The sequence below is a fragment of the Artibeus jamaicensis genome, unplaced genomic scaffold (genome assembly GCF_021234435.1).
Source record: "Artibeus jamaicensis isolate MK-2021 breed Jamaican fruit bat unplaced genomic scaffold, CSHL_Jam_final contig_426, whole genome shotgun sequence".
Lineage (NCBI taxonomy): Eukaryota > Metazoa > Chordata > Mammalia > Chiroptera > Phyllostomidae > Artibeus > Artibeus jamaicensis.
Window position 1 is genome coordinate 10,207,158 of NW_026521826.1, and position 7,852 is coordinate 10,215,009.

Below are 7,852 nucleotides of genomic sequence, written 5' to 3' on the forward strand. Positions count from 1 at the left end.
ACAAACATAGTACCTAGGACGATGGCACCTCGGTCCCCTTCAAAGTAGGCACTGTAGGACCTCACATGATTCTTTGTTAATTGCAGCCCATACATATTCAATATTCTCAGGTGTTCTGCTTGTTGCAGGCCTTCCAGAATGTGGATCACTTTTAACAGATTTTTCCACCACCTTTGAGGCCTGTGTGCCACAACTTTACTTGCACTGCACTCATTGCGTTGTCCCCGAAAGCCTTCCGAATCATCTGAACAGTTTCCGGGGAGGAATGTTCAAGCTCAACACAAAATCTGATACGCATTTGTTACTCTGCTCCCTCATTCAGTTTGCATGTTAGAGCCACAAGGTACATGTGCTCTGCCACCCCCACAGACTAGTACAGTGAAGTCAACATTGTTCACACGTGCTCATTCCAGTCCAGTCTCCTTGGACGCCAGGTTACATTGACGTCATGCAAACCATTCTCATTATATAAACAATGGCAGCAATTTCTCCAGACGGACCTCATAAAGCCTTGACAAGAAAGGAATCCATCGTGTACCATGAATAACGGAGGTAACGAGACAGCTCAGAAAGAAAATGATAAATCTCTACAAAACTAATTTAAAGACATGGAAAAGTGTGATTTAAATGACAGAGGAATCAAGATTGCACTTCTGAAAAAACTCAAGGATATGCAAGAAAACACATACAGGCAGTTTAACAAGCTCAGAATCATTAAAGAAAATGAGTACTTTATGAAAGACTCAAAACTTAAAAAAAGAACCAAACAGAAATTCTGGGGATGAGGAACTCAACAAAAGACATCAACAATGAACTAGCTTGCACAGGAAACAGAGCTGACCAGGCGGAAGTCAGAACTAGTGATACGGGAGATAAAAATAAATAAAATATGCAGAGGAGAAGAGAGCGATACTTGAACACTAAAAAAGAAAGAAAGAAGAACAAACGCTATAAGAACTATCTGGCTCCATCAGAAAGAGCAATACAGGAATAGCAGGCATACCAGATGCAGAAGAGAAGGGAAAGGGAGTGAAAAGCCTGTTAAAAAAATAGTTGACAAGAGTTTCCCAAACCTATGGGAAGAGCTGGATCCTCAAATCCAAAAAGCAAACAGAATAGCTAATTACCTCCATCCAAAAAGACCTTCTGCAAGTCACGCGTATTAAAATTGCCAAAAACTAATGACAAACATCCCTGGCTTATGTGGCTCAGTGGATCAAGCACTGGCCTGCAAATCAAAAATATGCCAGTTTCATTCCTTGTCAGGGCACATGCCTGGGTTGCAGGCCAAGTCCCCAGTTGAGGGTGTGTGAGAGGCAACCAATAGACTGATGTTTCTCTTGCACATCAAAGTTTCTCTCCCTCCCTTCCCTTCTTTCTAAAAAGAAATAAAATCTAAAACTAATGACAAAGAAAGAATTCTCTAGGTAGCCAGAGAAAAGAAAGTAACCTATAGAGGAAAACCCATCAGGTTTATCACTGGACTTCTCAGCAAAAACTCTTACAGATGAGATGAAAGTGGAACCAAATATTCAAACTATTTGAAAAGAGAAATTACCAGCCAAAAAAAATATACCCAGCAAAGTTATCCTTCAGATGTGAAGGAAAAAGAAACATTTTTCTGGACATACAGAATCTGAAAGAATTTATCACCAGAAGACTTTCATTGCAGCAAATACTTAGTGGGGGTCATTCTACCTGAAACAAAGAAGAAAAGGTCACAAAACTACAAGGAAGATCACCAACAGACTCACAGTGTAAACAGGAATGACGCATGACAACCAAAACATAAAAGTTGAGGTGTAAAGGTCTGGATGCGCAAAGGAAGAGAGAGATTAGATGCTTTTTTTTTTTTAAAAAAAAAAAAGAGGACTACTGTTTATATTAAACTTTCTTTTTCATAAACCTAACAGTAATCACACACACACACACACACACACACACACACACACACACACACAAAACAAAACTGAGACACATATCTTTGTAAAAGAGGGAGCAGCCCCTGCTGGCTTGGCTCATTTGGTTGGAGTGTCAGCCTGTAAACTGAAAGGCCTTGGGTTCAATTCCCAGTCAGGGTACAGGCCTGGACTGGGGGTTTGGTCCCCTGTTGGGTACGTACAAGAGGCAACTGATTAATAATATGTCTCTCTCATATTAATGTGTCTCTCTCTCCCCTGCTTCCACACTCTCTAAATTAATGAGCTTGTCTTCAGGAAAGGATAAGATTAAAATTAAGTTAGATAAGAAAACAGAGAGAAAAAATGGAGTATCATCAAACAAAAACAGGAGAGAGAAACATAAAGGAAAAGAACCAACAGAAGCAGAGAGCTACCAGAAAACTAAAGATAAAATGACGATAGGAAATCCTCATGTAGAAATCATTACCCTAAATGACAATGGACCGAATTCACCAATAAAAAGGCACAGAGTTGCAGACTGGATCAAAAAACAAAACCCAACTATATGCTGCCTTCAGAAGATACATTTAAGCTCCAAAGACAAAGATAGACTCAAAGCGAAAGGGTGGAATATTATTCTCCAACCAAACAGCATCCACAGAAGAGCAGCTGTAACCATACATGTATTGGACAAAATAGATTTCAACATAGCAAAGGTAACATGAGATAAGGATGGACATATTATAATGATAAATGGGATGCGACATGAAGACATAACACTTCTCAAAGCATATGTACCAATCAGGGAGCACTGAAATATATAAACCAACTACTAACAGAACTAAAGGGAAAGACTGATAATTACAGTCAGAGACTTAAACACTCCATTGAAAGATGTAGATAGATCATCCAAACCGAAAATAAGAAACATTGGCCTTAAATGACATATTAGACCAAATGGACATAACTGACATTTACAGAGCCTTTCATCCCAGAACATCAGGCCACACATTCTTCTCCAGGGCACATGGAAAGTTCTCAAGGATAGACCATATGTTGGGTCACAAAACTATACTCAATACATTTAAGAAGATTGAAATGATACCAAGCATATTCTTTTAACACAATGCTTTAAAATCAGAAATCAACAGCAAAAAGGAAGTAAAGAAACCCACAAATATGTAGAGATTAAACAACTGAAAAATGACTGGGTCTTCCCTGGCTGGTGTGGCTTAGGTGGATGGAGCATTGTTCCATACATCGAAAAGTCCCAGGTTCCATTGCAGGTGGAGGAACACACCCTAACTGTGGGTTCAATGCCCAGTCGGGGCACCCGAGGGAGTCAGCCAATCAATGTTTCTCTCTCATGTTGATGGGAGAGAATTGTCTTTCCCTTTGCCTTCCCCGAACTGTTCCACTTCCTAAAAATCAGTGAACATGTCCTCAAAGGAGAATTTAAGAATTAAATAAAATCTTCTTTAAAAATGACTGGGTCAAAGAAGAAATAAAAGGTGAGACCAACAGATCTACAGAGACAAATGAGAATGACAGTACGACACATGAAAACTTCTGGGATGAAACAAAAGCAGCAATAAAAGGGGAGTCTGTGCCATTACGGGAACAAGGGAAATCCCTGGAAACAACCTAACAGTACATCTTAAACAACTGGAGAAAGAAGAACAAAAGCAACCCGAAGTTAATAAAAATTAGAGCAGAACTGAATAGGGAACAAAAACACTATAGAAAAAATTAATGCAACAAAGAGCTGGTTCTTTGAAAAGGTTAATACAATTGCCAACCCCTGGCTAGGGATTGATACCAAAACCTGGCAAGGATTAAAAAAAAAAAAAAAAAGGAAAGAAAACTACAGACCAATATCTCTGATAAATAGAGATGAAAAATTCCTAAACAAAATACTAGTGAATCAAAGACAATAATACATTTAAAAAATAATATGTCGTGATCAATAGGGCTTCACTGCAGGGGCATAAAGAGGGTTCAACATAAACAGATTGACCAATGTAATCCACCACAGTAATAGAACAAAGGACAAAAATAATTTGATCTTATCAGTAGATGCAGAAAGAACATTTGATTAAGATACATCATTTATGATTAAAACACTCAATTAAGTGGGTATAGAAAGAAAATACTTCAATGCAATAAAAGCAATACATGGCAAACCCTCAGCTAATATCATACTTAGTAGTGAAACACAGAAATCTTTTCCTCTAAAGTCGGGAAGGAGACAGGACTGATGCCCACTCTCACCGCTCGTATTCAACATAGTTCTGGGTCCTAGCCAGAGCAATCAGACAGGAGAAAGAAATAAGAGACATCCAAATTGGGAATGTAGCTATAAAAGTCTCACTTTTTGCAGATGTCATGATTCTATATATAGAAAACCCTAAAGGCTCTTCCAAAACACTATTAATATCAATAAACAAATAAAGTTGCAGAATACAAAAATCAGTGTACAAAAATCCACCAAATTCTATATATTAACAGTGAAATTTTGGAAAAAGAAATGAAAAATACAATTCCTTTTCAACTGTAACAAAAATAATTAAATACCCAGGAAGAAACTTAACAAAGGATGTAAAGGATCCGTATACTGAAAACTACAAAGCACTATTAAGAGATTGAAAAAGACACAATGAAATAAAAACATATTCCATGTTCATGGATTGGAGACTCAGTGTAGTTTAAAATGTCCACATTACCCAGAGCAATATTCTAACGTTATTTTTTAACAAACAGAAAAAAACACCAGATTTGTACAGAACCAGAAAAGACCCCAAATGGCCAAAAGCAATCCTGAGAAAAAAGAACAAGGCTGAAGGTATCACATTAGCCTGACTTCCAGGTATACTATAGAACTACAGTAATCAAACAGCATGGTACAGAAAAACAGATACACAGACCACTGGTACAGAATTGAGAGCCCAGAAATACAACCGTAAGTAGATGTGCAAGTAATTTTTGAGAGGAGCCAAAAAATACAAAATGGAGGAAAGAAAGCTTCTTCAATAAACGGTGCTGGGAAATTGTAAAGTCACATGCAAAAGAATGAAACTAAGTTACAGTTTTCCCTCATGACATATAAAATAATTAAAAATGGTTAAAGACCTAAATAAAAGAACTGAAACAACTATGGTCCACTTGGCTCAGTTGGTTGGAGTGGTGTTCCGTAAACCAAAAGGTCATGAGTTTGATTCCTGTTCAGGCCACATACTCAGGTTTTGGGTTCAATCCCTGGTTGGGGCATATACATCAATGTTTCTCTCTTCTCTCCCCACTGCCTCTCTTCATTGCTAGAAAGCAATGAAAAAATGTCCTCAGATGAGAATTTTAAAAATGCAACAAGAACAACAACAATAAAAAACTGAAACAATAAATTACACAGAAGAAAACATAGAAACTAAACTTATGGACCTTAGCCTTAGAGAAGATTTTGTAAATTTGACCCCAAAGCTAGAGATATAAAGGCAAAAAGTAAACAGCTTCTGCACAGCAAATGAAACTGCCAATAATTCAAAAACAGAGCAAGTTTTTCAAACTTAGTTTCAAAAACGAGCAACTTTTTCAGAACGAGACCAGTGGAGGAGAGAGAAAACATCCTGGAGTCCAAAGGAGGTGCTAACAAACGGGAAAAGTAAGAATGGGAGAGAAGAAGAGTTCAAGGCCCTGGTGACCCGAGACAAATGAAGGAAAGTGGCGGCGCAAAGGGAAACACAGAGGGTCACCAGAGCCCAACCCAAGGCTCGCCTGTTGTTCAAGGGCGCCCACGGCTCTAGGGACCAGCGTGGGACCTCCAGCCCCACAGTGGTGCGGCCTAAAGCACGGCCTCGCATCCAAAGGACCCCCTGCCTGGCACCTGCGCGTGCCCGGGACACCACTTACCTGGCCCGCCAGGCTGACTCTACCCATGGGCCGCAGCATAACACCAAGGTCCAGGCATCCCAGGGACTGGAGGCTTGTCACACTTGGCGTTAGCCCGTAGTGGTCTGGCCTGCAATCATCGCAACCACTATGCAGAGTCCCCAGGGCACCTGAGGACATGGGGTAAGCGAAAGTCTACGGCAAGAAATCCAGCTGCCAGCAATACCCTAGCAGGGGCGCCCCTTTGTCAGCAGAATCACCGCACTGCACCTTCTCTCCTCTGTCTTCTGTTCTGCCAAGAGGTGTCGCTGCAGTGCAAGTTTGTAAAATTTCAGACTCAGGAGAGTTTGCAGTGACCCCAGATGGTGAGAAGAAATGGTCCAAGGCTGCAAAGATGGTCTTTGGCAGCCAACTGTGTGCTGTCAAGTGTTTGCTAGCAGGAGAGAAGGGGAGAATCCCTCAGAGCCCTTGGTTTTCATTCATTCAAACACATTCATCTATTGAATACATGCACAATGCTGATCACCATAGTCCACAGGAATGTGAAAACTGCTGAAAAGAACTGTCAACAAGCAAGGTGTAAGACTAAGGAAACAGTAGATACAAAGTTTAAGGTTATATACATATAATGCCTCACAATTTAAAATGATATAACAAAAGTTGAGAGGAAAAGAGGAAATGGAATTTTGTCTAAATATAATTTTATATATATAATAGAGGTAAAATATTTCAAGCTGATAGAACACATAGTAGAGATTTAAGTATACATCTTAGGACAAAGGAACATACTGAGAAAGAATATAATAAATGGAAATCTGGCTGCTAAGAAAGGGAGAAAAGAAAAAATATAGTAAGGAGTCGATAGACTATCTAAAGTCATAGATGATAAAGGACAATAGGTAATATAATTATTATTGTAACCCACCACAAAAATGCAAACACATACACAGAACTACAGCAAATCAAACCAAAGCACTTAGTAAAATATTTTAAAACATTACAAGGCAGAAAGTACACAAAACAATATGACAGAACTAAGATCAAACCTCTTAATGAATAAATATAAATTATCTAAATTAGCCTATTTAAAGTATACAGCTTCAGATTGGGGCACAAGCCATAACACAACTCTATGTTTCTTGTATGTTGTATACAAGAAAATATGTAAAATTCTGAAAGTTTGAAGTTACAAGAATAGAAAAGCTATACCAGGAATATGCAAACATAAAGAAACCAGAGGTCATAAACCGACGAATACAGTGTTGATTTCATGGCAGGAAGCACTGAAAGAAATTAAGGACATTTCACAATCACCAGAGTTACAATTCACAGTGAAAAAGGCATAGGAATATCTATGCACTGAATAACATGATTTTATTATTCATATCTAGATTATAGCAGATATAAAGAGAATACATAGACAGAAATAATTAGTATAGTCCTTGTCAGATTAAGGTTAAAGATGAACAAGACCTAAAAATATAATTAACAAGCTAGACTGAATATATCAAACTCTGAACCCTAACACAGAGACCACATCTCTTCAAGTGTCCTCGGAACACTACAACTATTTGCCGTATTTTAGGCCACAGAGAAAATCTTAATACATTCAAATAAGGGGAACAATATGGATAACATCTGATCACAATTTTGAAAAGCTAGAATTTAATAACAAAACAGAAAATAAAGTATTATTATTCCTTGGAAGTTTTTAAATGCTTAGGTAACATTTGGATCAAAAAGGAAAACAATGAACAAGATGGATAATGCTTAGAAAAGTAAGGAAATGAAAATGACATAGCAGAACCCATTATATTTTGCTAAAATTTTTCTGAAACTTGTGGTTTGAAATAAGTGTTAGTTATAAAGTCATAATAAACTAAAATACACACCCTTGGAAGATGATAGAAACAAAACAAAATAAACCCATTAAAAAACAGAAGGATGTAATTAATAAAGATACAACACTAAACTGATGATGGGCAAAACAGGAAAATATAGAATTAAAACAATAAATACCAGAACTGATTCTTTGAATCTAAGTAGCTGACCTGTCAACTCAATAAGAC